This window comes from Poeciliopsis prolifica, unplaced genomic scaffold (assembly GCF_027474105.1).
Source record: "Poeciliopsis prolifica strain line A6 unplaced genomic scaffold, Auburn_PproV2 SCAFFOLD016, whole genome shotgun sequence".
Taxonomy (NCBI): Eukaryota; Metazoa; Chordata; class Actinopteri; order Cyprinodontiformes; family Poeciliidae; genus Poeciliopsis; species Poeciliopsis prolifica.
The window spans coordinates 1332949-1345450 of NW_026562391.1; the positions used below are offsets into that span (position 1 = coordinate 1332949).

General features: G+C 44.6%; 1 long non-coding RNA gene across 1 annotated transcript; it reads left to right on the forward strand.

Moving 5' to 3' along the window:
• The first annotated feature begins 834 nt into the window (after nucleotides 1–834).
• LOC129367242 (uncharacterized) lies at nucleotides 835–2452 on the forward strand. The gene is made up of 6 exons (XR_008606693.1): nucleotides 835–912; nucleotides 1031–1373; nucleotides 1476–1593; nucleotides 1683–1774; nucleotides 1855–1970; nucleotides 2054–2452. It is a non-coding gene; the product is annotated as an uncharacterized LOC129367242 (long non-coding RNA).
• The last annotated feature ends 10050 nt before the right edge of the window (nucleotides 2453–12502 follow it).

Consider the following 12502-nt stretch of genomic DNA (forward strand, 5'->3'; position numbering starts at 1 on the left):
GTAGTTCACCTTCATAAAGGCTGAAATGAATTCCTACCAGTCGCAAAATGAAGAAGAAGAGGCTGACTTCATCGGCTGCGACATTGCACCCGGTGAGTACAAACCTAAATCTGTCAGAAATGGTTTTGTACTATATATAAAAAAAATACTACAGAATGTTACGTTATAAAGTTGCTGATTGCAGTTTTAGGACTTAATAGCAGTCGGACGAATGGTTGAAGACATTTAGACACGTTTGTAACATGTTTAGTATTGTTTTTGCCGGGAGAAATACGCGGGAAGCTAGCTACATTAGCCTCTTGGAGCCCAGAGAGTTCACCTGAACCTGCACTTAATACATTTAATTAGCCATGATATAGTCACAGAATTGTCTATAGTCATGCTTGTTGTAAAATTTAAAATGTTGTAAAATCATTACAGAGCCTCTAGGCTGTAATGATTCTTAAAGTTTTATCTACGAGCCCCTGTCTGAATACACTGATTGCAGCTAGGTCATGTACTTGAATTAAAGACAAACTTGGGTCATTTCAGGCAAAGTTGTCTCCACGTGTCTACGTTGTAATAAATAACTTCTGAAATCTGAACTTTTGTTTTTTTTTATGTCAACAGGTTCTTCTTCGATCTCATCATCCCACAAATATATTTATGCTCCTCCATAGCACCCACAAAAGGAACTTGTAAGAGCCACGTCTGTCAAATCTGTTTGTCATTTTTGTGTCCTTAGTCTATTGTTCTTCATTTAATTTGTCAACTGTTCTGTTTGTTTGTTTGTTTCTTTGTTTGTCCGTCCGTCTGTCACCATGAGTGTCTCAAACATCCCTCATTCATTAATGGTAAGGTGGAGAAAACGAGACAAAGATGGAAATGAACTATATGAGAGGTCAAGATCAACAAGACATTAATTACCTAAAAGTAAGTACTTCTTTTAAAACATGCATATAGATGTAAGACTGCAGATTATAAATGTATAATGACAGTAGCCTTTTAGCCTGTAATGACATCATGCCTGACTGAATTTTATGCACTCTAGATTTCTGGAAGAGGTGTTTGTGGTGGGCAATGGTCAGCAGCCAAGGAGACCTCTCACAGATCCAGCAGCAAACTGGATGAGGAGGGATTGGAGCTAGCGGTGTACAGACATGAGATGCTACTTTGTGCCCTGAACATGCACAGGGGTGAGAAATTTGCATACCCCTTGTACTTGCAGCAAAGGCTGGCCAACAGACGGATCACATTTGTTTGCATGGATGTAACATGCAAGTACTGGCCATATCTTGAGAAAGTATCAAAAAGCTGTCCTGAGCTCCAACACCTGCTTCAAATGAAGCCATTCCTCAGTTTCCCATGCCAAAGCCCATGACTTCAAATGTGAGGTAAGGAACACTGACTAGACGTGGAATAACCTTGCTGGAACACAACTGCATGAATGTCATTGACTCAGTTGACATTGTTTGTGTGTGCATGCTTTTATTTAGGCTAAGTGGAGTGGAGCATATCAAGATGGTGCTGGTTTGACTCTAGGGGAAGAAGTTGAGCAGTGCAATGCATTTCTCTCAAGGATCGCTGTTACGACAAAACATATGTCAAAAGCTGGTGAGAAGACCAAAGATTGCTTTCCTGAAATTATAAGTTATTATGATAAAGGGAAACTCTTACTATTGTGGGTTTCTTTCTGTTTTCAGGACGGACAGACATGTTGACTCTTATGGCCATACGCTGGAATCAGCAAAAACTTGACAAGTTGGCCACTTCACTAACCCATCGATATCAGAAGGTAGTGAAACTGTTGACGTTTGTTAATTCCTATATATGCTGTGAGCTGATTTTTTTTTTTCTTTGAAATTGATAATGCAGGCCACAAAAGCTCTTCAAAAGCAACATCAGAAATCGGGAGTCCTTAAAAATTGAGCTTGTGGTGACTGACAGTCAACTTGAAGACTGGGTCCGTGATATTAAGGAATGGGCAGAAGGTGAGCTAATACAGTTCAAAATCTAGAGGAAGTTTCAAAAGTACTTCTATATTAACCGCATTTCCCTTTTTTATCATCATCAGCAACAACTAGCACAACTGATCCGGACTCCTTGGCAGGCAGAATTGAGGTTCTGGCTGCGAGCATCAAAAGGCGACCTCAGGGTCTTTACAAAGACACAGACGGAAACAGACGAGCCAAGGATTGTGCAAAATAAGAAAGGAGAAAAACATCTTAGCATTGGCTTTAGAAGACTACAGCAAGACTTACAGGCACAGAAGCACTGTCTTTGAAAGAGATCCTGTCCTGCGACACAACATTACCATGGAAGCAATCACACGGTGCTAAATAAACATACACTAATACATATTACACTGCCATCAGACCTGACAGATAATGTGGATAGATACTCCAGGTGTTGACCTAGACTTAATGACCAATTAAAACTGAGTTAATTTGTGTTTTTCATTAATCCTTTTCAAACTCTGTCAGTCTTGCCACAAAAAGAAGGGCATTTTTATAGCATAATGACAGTCTAGAGACTGGAAGAGGAAAAGAGGATCCTTGTAGGACAGATGGACAGTCATTGGAAATCTGTCATCCTATGAAGACTCTCTAAAGGAACTTTCTCGCCTGTTATTGAGAGGCAAATTTAAAAGTATGTTTTTAAGTGACGTATGAACATATGAATAGTTAAAGCATCTGAAATTTCTTTTAATTGTTATTTTTACTTATGTTCAATTTTAAAGGTTCATCCTGTTCCCTAAATGATGAAGGTCTAAGAGGTCTCCAGAGCATCATCCTCAGAGAGCTGCAGCACTTAAAACAGATGAAACTGCAGGCAAGAGAATATTATCTACAGACTTTGTCAGGAGCAGAGAGTGTTGGTTTTGACAATACTTCTGATGACGACTTTGGTAGTGACTTCTGATAATAGTCAGTAATTATTTGTGCTGCTAACAAAGATCTACACTAGTGTGACAGTGTTCATCTCCTTCTGGACAATATATGTCATGCCACCTTTGACGCCAGCAATGAGATACTGCTAAGGTAATGGGTCTTACTGACCCGTCACTATTAAATGTAAAAAACTGAAATAACTTTCTTTTTTTAAAAAACCCTGTCATTTAGAATACGCAAAGCTGTGTAAATTATACCATTAACCTAATTGTGACTCGTGTGCTGCCTACAGAACGTGAAGCTGACTAATAATCCCTCCATGGCTCATCAATGCTTTTACCAATTGTTGAACAAGTCTCAATTGTCGCTGGTCAAGGGCCACTATCCAATCATCGTTCCTCATAAATTTTTGTTTTGAGTCCTATTTACCACTTATCGAGGCAACTTTAAATAGAAGGTGGTTCAGCCTCAATTTTAAAAGGTCGTGTTTCTATTTGACTTATAGAAATGTTCCCAGATTCTAATGCATGGTGGCCAATCGCTATTGTTTCATGCTCCGTCCCGATGTGCAGTACTGAGCAAACCAGAAGACCTGAAAGGTCTGGCATTGGTAATTTACCAGGTCTTCATGAAACATCCCCTTTTCTTAGCTCACCCACAGTCAAACACCCCATTATAATCATTTGATGCAATATGGGCTCCCGCTCTTCCCATATCCGTGTCCTCCATCATTTTTTGGCAGTGAAATCGGTTCATCCGTTGTTGGGCCATTGCAAGCTGTTCTTTTTCCGAGCTGCCTTTAGCAACATGAACACCGTGACGCTTGCATTGGGTCTACTGTGCGGCAGCGATGGAGATACGCTGCCGACATGCGAGCTGTGCAGGCGTGCGTTAGAATTATGGCAACAAACGGCAAATGCAAATGTTGAAAATGGACTTATTTAACTGTGTGTGTATCACTTTAAGAGCACAGGGAGCCGTCTGAATAAGCTTCACTCTGATTGGTTCATTTGTCATGTCAAGTTGCCAATAGTTGTTGAAAGAGCACATGTTAAGTTTTAGTTAAAAAAGTAATGTTTGGAAGCCGTCCTGAGCTGTTGTTCCAGAGACTGGGAGTGCGTAAATGAATCAAAGTAAGTTGAATCTTTATTTAAGCAAGATTAGTTTCCTTGTGCACATTAAATATATACAGTATGGCAATTTAAAGAGTTATAATAATGTGCTGGACAAATTGGTAATAGCCGTCTGTGGTCAGCGAAAATAATAGCTCTTTATTTGTTTGTTTTCTGTATTTTTTGTAGACCACTCTCAGCTTTATTAAAGAAAACCAAGACCTGAGAACTTCCTTATCATTCTTGACCGGATGCTCGTGTTGGCTGGTCTATTTAAAGAACACTAACTAAAGGGAGCACAACAGCAAAGCACGTTGCGCAGTTATTTATTTTTTCTCCCCCCAAACCAACCGACCGAGTTCAGTAAAGCGTTGGATAAAGGTGACGTCAGCTGATGGATGACTGGCTAACAATACAGCACGTTAACCTCGTACGTGTTGGCTACCGATGTTGTCGCAGATGTCCAGCTACGTAGATTCATTGTGCCCCGTCATCTGTCTGGAAACATAACCGTTCTCCGCTATCAAGCAAACCGTCCCGTATTCTGATATTTCAAGCTCACGTCCCATCTGGTGCGTTTAAGTCCGATCTCTTAAACAAGATCAACCAAAATCAGTATGGCAGTGTTCCAGGCCGTCCCGCCATTTCCTGGTCTAAGCAGCTTATTCTGTAGCTTGCTCAGAAAGTACAGTCTATTTCAATAGACTGTACTTTGTACATCCACATCAACCTTCGAAACACTCAAAAACAAATGTGTACAGTGCCATGTTTAAAGGATTTAAGACTCTAGGTCAACTTTTACAAACCAAAATGTACAAACAATCCTGTTCAACATTTGAAGCCTCAATACGGGCAAAATAACTTGTTCATGCAGTGACTCAACCAGCATCACTCAGTCTTTTACAGAACATGACAAAAATGTGTCAATAAACAGCCAAACATAAGCCGAAAATATTAAAAACTTTCCAATACAGTAAAACTGCAGTTATAGAAAAATGGAAATTACAACTTTGTAACAAAAAAAAAAAAAAAAAAAGAAAGAGAAACATCATGGAAGGACTTGTTTGCTGTCTGAAGGAAGTGGCTCTTGGGGGACAGCAACATGTGAGCACAGCAAATAACAACGTGTTTGGTGAAAATTCCTGCGCACCAGAGACTCTTGAAGAACTTCTGCAGCAGCAGGGCCTTTGGCCTCTTCCAACCAACTTTTCATCATGTCTTGATGAAAAGTTGCATGTAAGTGAGTTTTATCGATAATGTACAAAGACATTTGCACAAGAAAGTATTCCAAAAATACTTGCTAAGACCTCATGTTTTCGCAGTGTGGCTCAAACATACCCCTTTAAATTGTGAAACCAAAAAGTGTTTAAAAAGACATCTATTCTTTGCATCGAGAAAAAAAAAAGAAGAAAAAAGAAAATATTGTATTTGCATGTCAATATTTTCCAAATTTGGCCATTACATTACGTTTACTATAACTTGCTTTAAAACACTTAATTTTTTTAAAACATTCCAACTCTTTATTTAAAAAAACTGCTTCTTACATTTATTAGCTGATTATGCAATACCAAAGGCAGGTGCCTGCAGCACCCTGTGTGTCATGTACTTTGTGAAAGTACATGACACACAGGCGTAGTACTATAAGGCATGTATTTGCTTCTGGAAAGACTTTGTTAGCCTGGTGGTTCAATGTGGGATGGAAGCAAAGTATCATCTCTAGTGGGTGATTTGGCAACAAATGCATCTCTAGTATAGGTATGGGACTGCATTCTCCTTCTGAAAGACAAAATGTTGAAATTATTACCTTGTTATAAGGTATCCAGTGTGTACTCTTAAAGACATGGAAGAAAATGTGTTGCATGCATCCTCTGGTCCCCAGCGCTCCTCAGTAACGATCCGGTCACTCCCGTCCTGCAGCCCGCTGCTGAACGGCGTCCAGATCAGCGTGGTACTCTTGGGTGACCAGTCTTCCGACTCGAGCCCTCCGGTCTGTTGGTACTCTCAGCCTCTGGAGAGATATCCTGTACTTCTGGTGCAGTTGAGGGTTCTGGAAATAAACTCCTGGACATTGCTGAGGTTGAGTAGTTTTCCTAGAACATGTCCGATACATTTCAAATTATGGTGGAAGAAATTACTCCGGATATACCATACTACATAAAATAATTTCTGTGTTCAAAACCATCATACCTGTGACACGTCTGCTTGTGGTAGAATTTTGGAAACCTTTTCCTTCAGCTCCCTCACAGAATTCACTTGCTTTTTTTTTACCTTTTGTCTTTTTCCAGCTCTTGCCAGTTCAAAGCCAACTAGATTTACATTGATGTGTGGGTAGCTTTGACACACAAAGTTACTCAGTTCAGACAAGTTCCAATTCAGGTTAATTTTGGACCTATTGGTTTCTGTCCTCTCATGCACAGGGTTGCCTGAATAATCAACGGTGACAAAGCAAAGTTAAACACAATAAGAAAGAACATGCCATTTAAGTTTAAACTCATCAGCCCGTCAGGTGACTCTGGGAAAGAGTAAAATTATGATAAAGTGGTGACTTAAAACCCAAATGGAGATGTTGAAAGCAGAAGTGCCTCCTTCTGTCACATTATGCAGGTGTATGAAATAATGTCATTTTTTAAATAATATGCCCAACTAATCCATGGTTCTTCAGGCTTTATACATCCGAGGGAGAAGGAAGAACGTCAATATTAGGGCCAGAAAGCAAGAAAATATTTGTCTTCCATGCAATGCTTAGCTGCCTCCCAACCGAGCCTGCAATGAACACAACAGAATCAAACTATTGATGCTCCATTGATGCTAACTGATATTCTGTAACATTGAATATGCTAAGTGGAGTTGCCACCTTTCATAAGTTACAAAATGTCAATTACATTGTATTCAAAAAGACAGTTACATGGTTAATCCTCATTGTGAAAAAGAAAGAAATCCAACCAAATTATGACCCAAGAAGAGAATCTTCAGGTACTCACATAGCCTGTCGGAGAGCAGTTATCTTTCAAACTAGATAAGAGGGTGAAAAGTCCCAGGGCATAGGTGATGCAGACATTGACAGGAAGGACTCTCCAAAAAACAATTCAATAAGAATATTCCTGTTTCACATAGGGGTTAAACAAACTCACACCAATTAAGCAAAGGTTATGAATAGAAAACCCATTCTCAGCAATTACAAATTATTTGAATAATCATTATGTTAATTGTGTTTTTTCAAATAATTCCAACATTTCTATGGATTTCATACACATGTTTAACTTTTAAAAGTACTACCAGTCAAAAATATCACGGTTTAATTCTGGCCCCCAATCAGCAGGCTGAGGTATTTTTGTACATAACCCTTGACTTTCGATTATATCTGCCACTAAAATATTTCCTTCTTGTTGGATCAGAGAGACTTTTGGTCTTGTTGTATTCTTTTAATACATCTTCCCCCCTGTTTTTTTGCGTAGAGCCACATAGACAATCAGCAACAGATTTCACATGTCATCCTGGTATGAATTTAAAAACGGATAATCATTCTATTTCCCATCTTGACACAACTCACATCTTTTTCCATCTTGCTGTCAGGTGGTCCTTCAGCCAGTCGTCGTCTGTTCTTTGGTATTCTCTGTGATCATTGTAGAAAATTAGCTCAATGAGCTTGGAGACTGAACTGACGAGGCTGACCCATCTTCACAACTGAAGGAAGCGTCTGTTACCTCACTCTCGTCAACAACGCCCACTGTATAAAGTTTAGAAGACTCATTAGTAAACGACTTAAAATTAGCATCTGATTTATATATTTTTAAAATGCTTTAGAAGGAACAATTGTTTTAATGCTTTTAAGTCCTACCAAAGTGCTTAGTGACTACTTTGAAAGATACTGTAGCAGACCTCAGGAGTTCATCAAAAATATCAGCATCCACATCAACTCCTGAAGAGTCCTTCAGGGTCTACACAGATTTCACTTGCCAAATTGAATTTAGCATGAACTGGAAGGAAACAAATATGCTCATCTTAACATGCTCATTTGTAGCATATGGTTAGAACTGGTAAGATAATTTGAACATTTTTAGAAAAACATTTTCACACAATGAACTGGTGGTTAAACCTTCACTTAATTTAATGGCAGCTACCACAACATAATTAGTACTCAACTTACCCTCGAGCATGAATTTCAAGTAATCATAGCGGTCATCCGTCACTGGAACCCGAACCCATTTCTGGACGGACTGATGCTCCACTTAAACCTTTCGATCATATCTGCCACTGAAATATGCCACGGTCCAAGCTTTGCCACCTTACAGATATTTTAAACGAACCCTTTATCACTTCCACTATCACTTTGAACACGTCAGCTCTGTCAGCTATATAAACTTCATCCAAGCTAGAATGTTAAGCTAGCTAGCTAGTCAGAATCTGCTACCATATCGGCTATCCGTGACGGCGCCCTCTAGTGGACATGGGGATTTAGTTTTTTTTCGCTCTTTTGAATTCCCTCTCAAAAGTGTAGCCTTCCCTAGCAACACTTTATTGCAAAGTTGACAAAATTTGAAAGAACTACTTCTGTGGACCAGCGCACCGCTAATTTTGGGACTGTTTTTTTCAACCCTTCCCCGGCTGGGAAAGTTGTGCCAGAGGAAACTCGTACCCATCAGGAGTAAGACAGAGCAAGTTCTCTGACTTGCTCACAGAAAATTCTTATCTTTCCGGATGAGTTTATAGATGATTTTGACGCTTTTCTTTTTAACCCTTCCCTGGCTGGGGAAGTGGTCTCAAAGGAAATTCGTACTCGTCAGGAGCAAGTCAGAGCAAACCCTCTGACTTGCTCAAAGGAAATTCTTACCTGTCCAGACGAGTGGTTTGATGACTTCAATGAGTTTCTTTTCAACAATTCCCTGGCTAAGGAAGTTGTCTCAGAAAAAAATATGACTTATCAGGACGAGTGCATTGATGACTTTAATGCGTTTCTTTTCAACCCTTCCCCGGCTGGGGAAGTTTGCTCAGAAAGTTCTCAGGATGAGTGCTTCGTCTCTGAGTCTGATATATTTTTGATACATATTTTTTCATGGCTTCCCCACCTGGGAAGCAAATTTTCCCAGATGGAGGAAGCTCAGAGCATACTTCCCCAGATGGAGGAAACGAAGAGCATACTTCCCCAGATGGAGGAAACGAAGAGCATACTTCCCCAGATGGAGGAAACGAAGAGCAAACTTCCCCAGATGGAGGAAACGAAGAGCAAACTTTTCCCCAGATGGAGGAAACGAAGAGCAAACTTTTCCCCAGATGGAGGAAACGAAGCGCAAACTTCCCCAGATGGAGGAAACGAAGAGCAAACTTCCCCAGATGGAGGAAACAAAGAGCAAACTTTTCCCCAGATGGAGGAAACGAAGCGCAAACTTCCCCAGATGGAGGAAACGAAACGCAAACTTTTTCCCAGATGGAGGAAACGAAGAGCAAACTTTTCCCCAGATGGAGGAAACGAAGAGCAAACTTTTCCCCAGATGGAGGAAACGGAGCACAAACTTCCAGAGATGGAGGAAAGGAAGAGCAAACTTTGCCCCAGATGGAGGAAACGAAGCGCAAACTTCCAGAGATGGAGGAAACGAAGAGCAAACTTTTTCCCAGATGGAGGAAACGAAGAGCAAACTTTTCCCCAGATGGAGGAAACGAAGCGCAAACTTCCCCAGATGGAGGAAACAAAGAGCATACTTCCCCAGATGGAGGAAACGAAGAGCAAACTTCCCCAGATGGAGGAAACGAAGAGCAAACTTTTCCCCAGATGGAGGAAACGAAGCGCAAACTTCCCCAGGTGGAGGAAACGAAGAGCAAACTTCCCCAGATGGAGGAAACAAAGAGCAAACTTTTCCCCAGATGGAGGAAACGAAGCGCAAACTTCCCCAGATGGAGGAAACGAAACGCAAACTTTTCCCCAGATGGAGGAAACGAAGAGCAAACTTTTCCCCAGATGGAAGAAACGAAGAGCAAACTTTTCCCCAGATGGAGGAAACGAAGCACAAACTTCCAGAGATGGAGGAAAGGAAGAGCAAACTTTGCCCCAGATGGAGGAAACGAAGCGCAAACTTCCAGAGATGGAGGAAACGTTTCCTCCATCCTTCACCAGATGGAGGAAACGAAGAGCAAACTTTTTCCCGGATGGAGGAAAGGAAGAGCAAACTTTTCCCCGGATGGAGGAAACGAAGAGCAAACTTTTCCCCAGATGGAGGAAATGAAGAGCAAACTTTTCCCCAGATGGAGGAAATGAAGAGCAAACTTCCCCGGCCGGAGAAATCTCTGCATTTTCAGAGAGTTGTTTACAGACAGTTGAGTTTCAACATTAAATATGTTGTGCCCTGTTGGACGTAACAAAAACCAACTTTTGCTTTGACAAAAGAGGAATCAGAAGTCAAAACCCTGGAAGAGAGCATTGGTAGTACTGTTGCCTTGCAGCAAGAAAGTCTTGGGTTTGAATCCTGGCCTGGGTTCTTTATGCACGGGGTTTGTATGTTCTCCGTGAGTGGCTTTTCTCCGGGTGCTCCAGCTTCCTCCCATAGTACAAAAAGATTTTGTGTCAGGTTCGGTGTTTTTCTGTGTTTTATTCTGTTTCTGTGTCCTGAGTTCTCCTCGTTGTCCTGTCTTCCCCTTGATTGTTCCCAGGTGTGTCTTATTCCCTTGATTACCCTCAGTGTATTTAGTCCCTCCTGTGTCCTTTGTTCCTCGTCGGGTCCTTGTCGTACTTTTGCCTTTGTCTGCCGTTTTGTGTTGTTTAGCCGCCTGTAAGACCAGTTGCTACCGGCGTTGAGCCCTGGCTTCCGCTCAGCCGTGCTGCCTGGCCGCGGACTACATTATTGACGTGTTTTTGTGGATTATTTTCATTAAATTACTCGCCATTCAACTTACCTGGGTCTCTAGCGTCTGCCTCACCACCTCCACCACCACACTCTATGACAGAAGGACCCGACCAAAAGGAATTACGGTGAGGCCGCATTATGGACCCAGAGGGTTTAGAGGAGCTGCTCCGAACCATTCGCGAGTATGAGGAGTCAAGGAGTACGTCCTCGTTTGCGTTGAGGCGCCTGGGGTTCGCCATACGCCTGGGACTGCTGTTGGACTACTGGGTTCCACGTCTCCAGCACCCCGCGCTGGTGGAGCTGCAGCGGGAAGGCAGAGGATATACGCCAGACAGCCTTCGCGGCGTGGGATGCTAAACCTCTGCCTCCCAGGCCAGACATCCGCTCCGCCAGCCCAGCTCCAGCCTCTGCTCCTCATCCTGCTCCGACGGACCCCGCTCCGGCGGACCCCGCTGCGGCTGCCGTTCCTGCTCCGACGGACCCCGCTCCGGCGGACCCCGCTCCGGCTGCCGTTCCTGCGCCGCCGGACCCCGCTCCGGCTGCCGTTCCTGCTCCGCCGGACCCCGCTCCGGCTGCCGTTCCTGCTCCGCCGGATTCCGCTCCGGCTTCGGCTCCTGCTCCGCCGGATTCCGCTCCGGCTCCTGCCCCGCCGGATTCCGCTCCGGCTCCTGCCCCGCCGGATTCCGCTCCGGCTCCTGCCCCGCCGGATTCCGCTCCGGCTCCTGCCCCGCCGGATTCCGCTCCGGCTCCGGCTCCTGCCCCGCCGGATTCCGCTCCGGCTCCTGCTCCGCCGGATTCCGCTCCGGCTTCGGCTCCTGCCCCGCCGGATTCCGCTCCGGCTCCTGCTCCGCCGGATTCAGCTCCTGCTCCTGCCTCGCCGGATTCCGCTCCGGCTCCTGCCCCGCCAGATTCCGCTCCGGCTCCTGCCTCGCCGGATTCCGCTCCGGCTTCGGCTCCTGCTCCGCCGGATTCCGCTCCGGCTCCTGCTCCGCCGGATTCAGCTCCTGCTCCTGCCTCGCCGGATTCCGCTCCGGCTCCTGCCCCGCCGGATTCCGCTCCGGCTCCTGCCCCGCCGGATTCCGCTCCGGCTTCGGCTCCTGCCCCGCCGGATTCCGCTCCGGCTTCGGCTCCTGCCCCGCCGGATTCCGCTCCGGCTTCGGCTCCTGCTCCGCCGGATTCCGCTCCGGCTTCGGCTCCTGCTCCGCCGGATTCCGCTCCGGCCTCCGTGGACTCTGCTCCTTCCGAGATCCCTAGTGCTCCTCCCGAGATCCCTAGTGTTCCTCCCGAGATCCCTAGTGTTCCTCCCGAGATCCCTAGTGTTCCTCCCGAGATCCCTAGTGTTCCTCCCGAGATCCCTAGTGCTCCTTCCGAGATCCCTAGTGCTCCTTCCGAGATCCCTAGTGCTACTTCCGAGATCCCTAGTGCTCCTCCCGAGATCCCTAGTGCTCCTCCCGAGACTCCCAGTGCTCCTCCCGAGACTCCCAGTGCTCCTCCCGAGACTCCCAGTGCTCCTCCCCTGACTCCCAGTGCTCCTCCCGAGCCTCCCAGTGCTCCTCCAGTGCCCCCCAGTGCTCCTCCAGTGCCCCCCAGTGCTCCTCCAGTGCCCCCCAGTGTTCCTCCAGTGCCCCCCAGTGTTCCTCCAGTGCCCCCTAGTGTTCCTCGGCACCATGGACGCCCTCCGGAC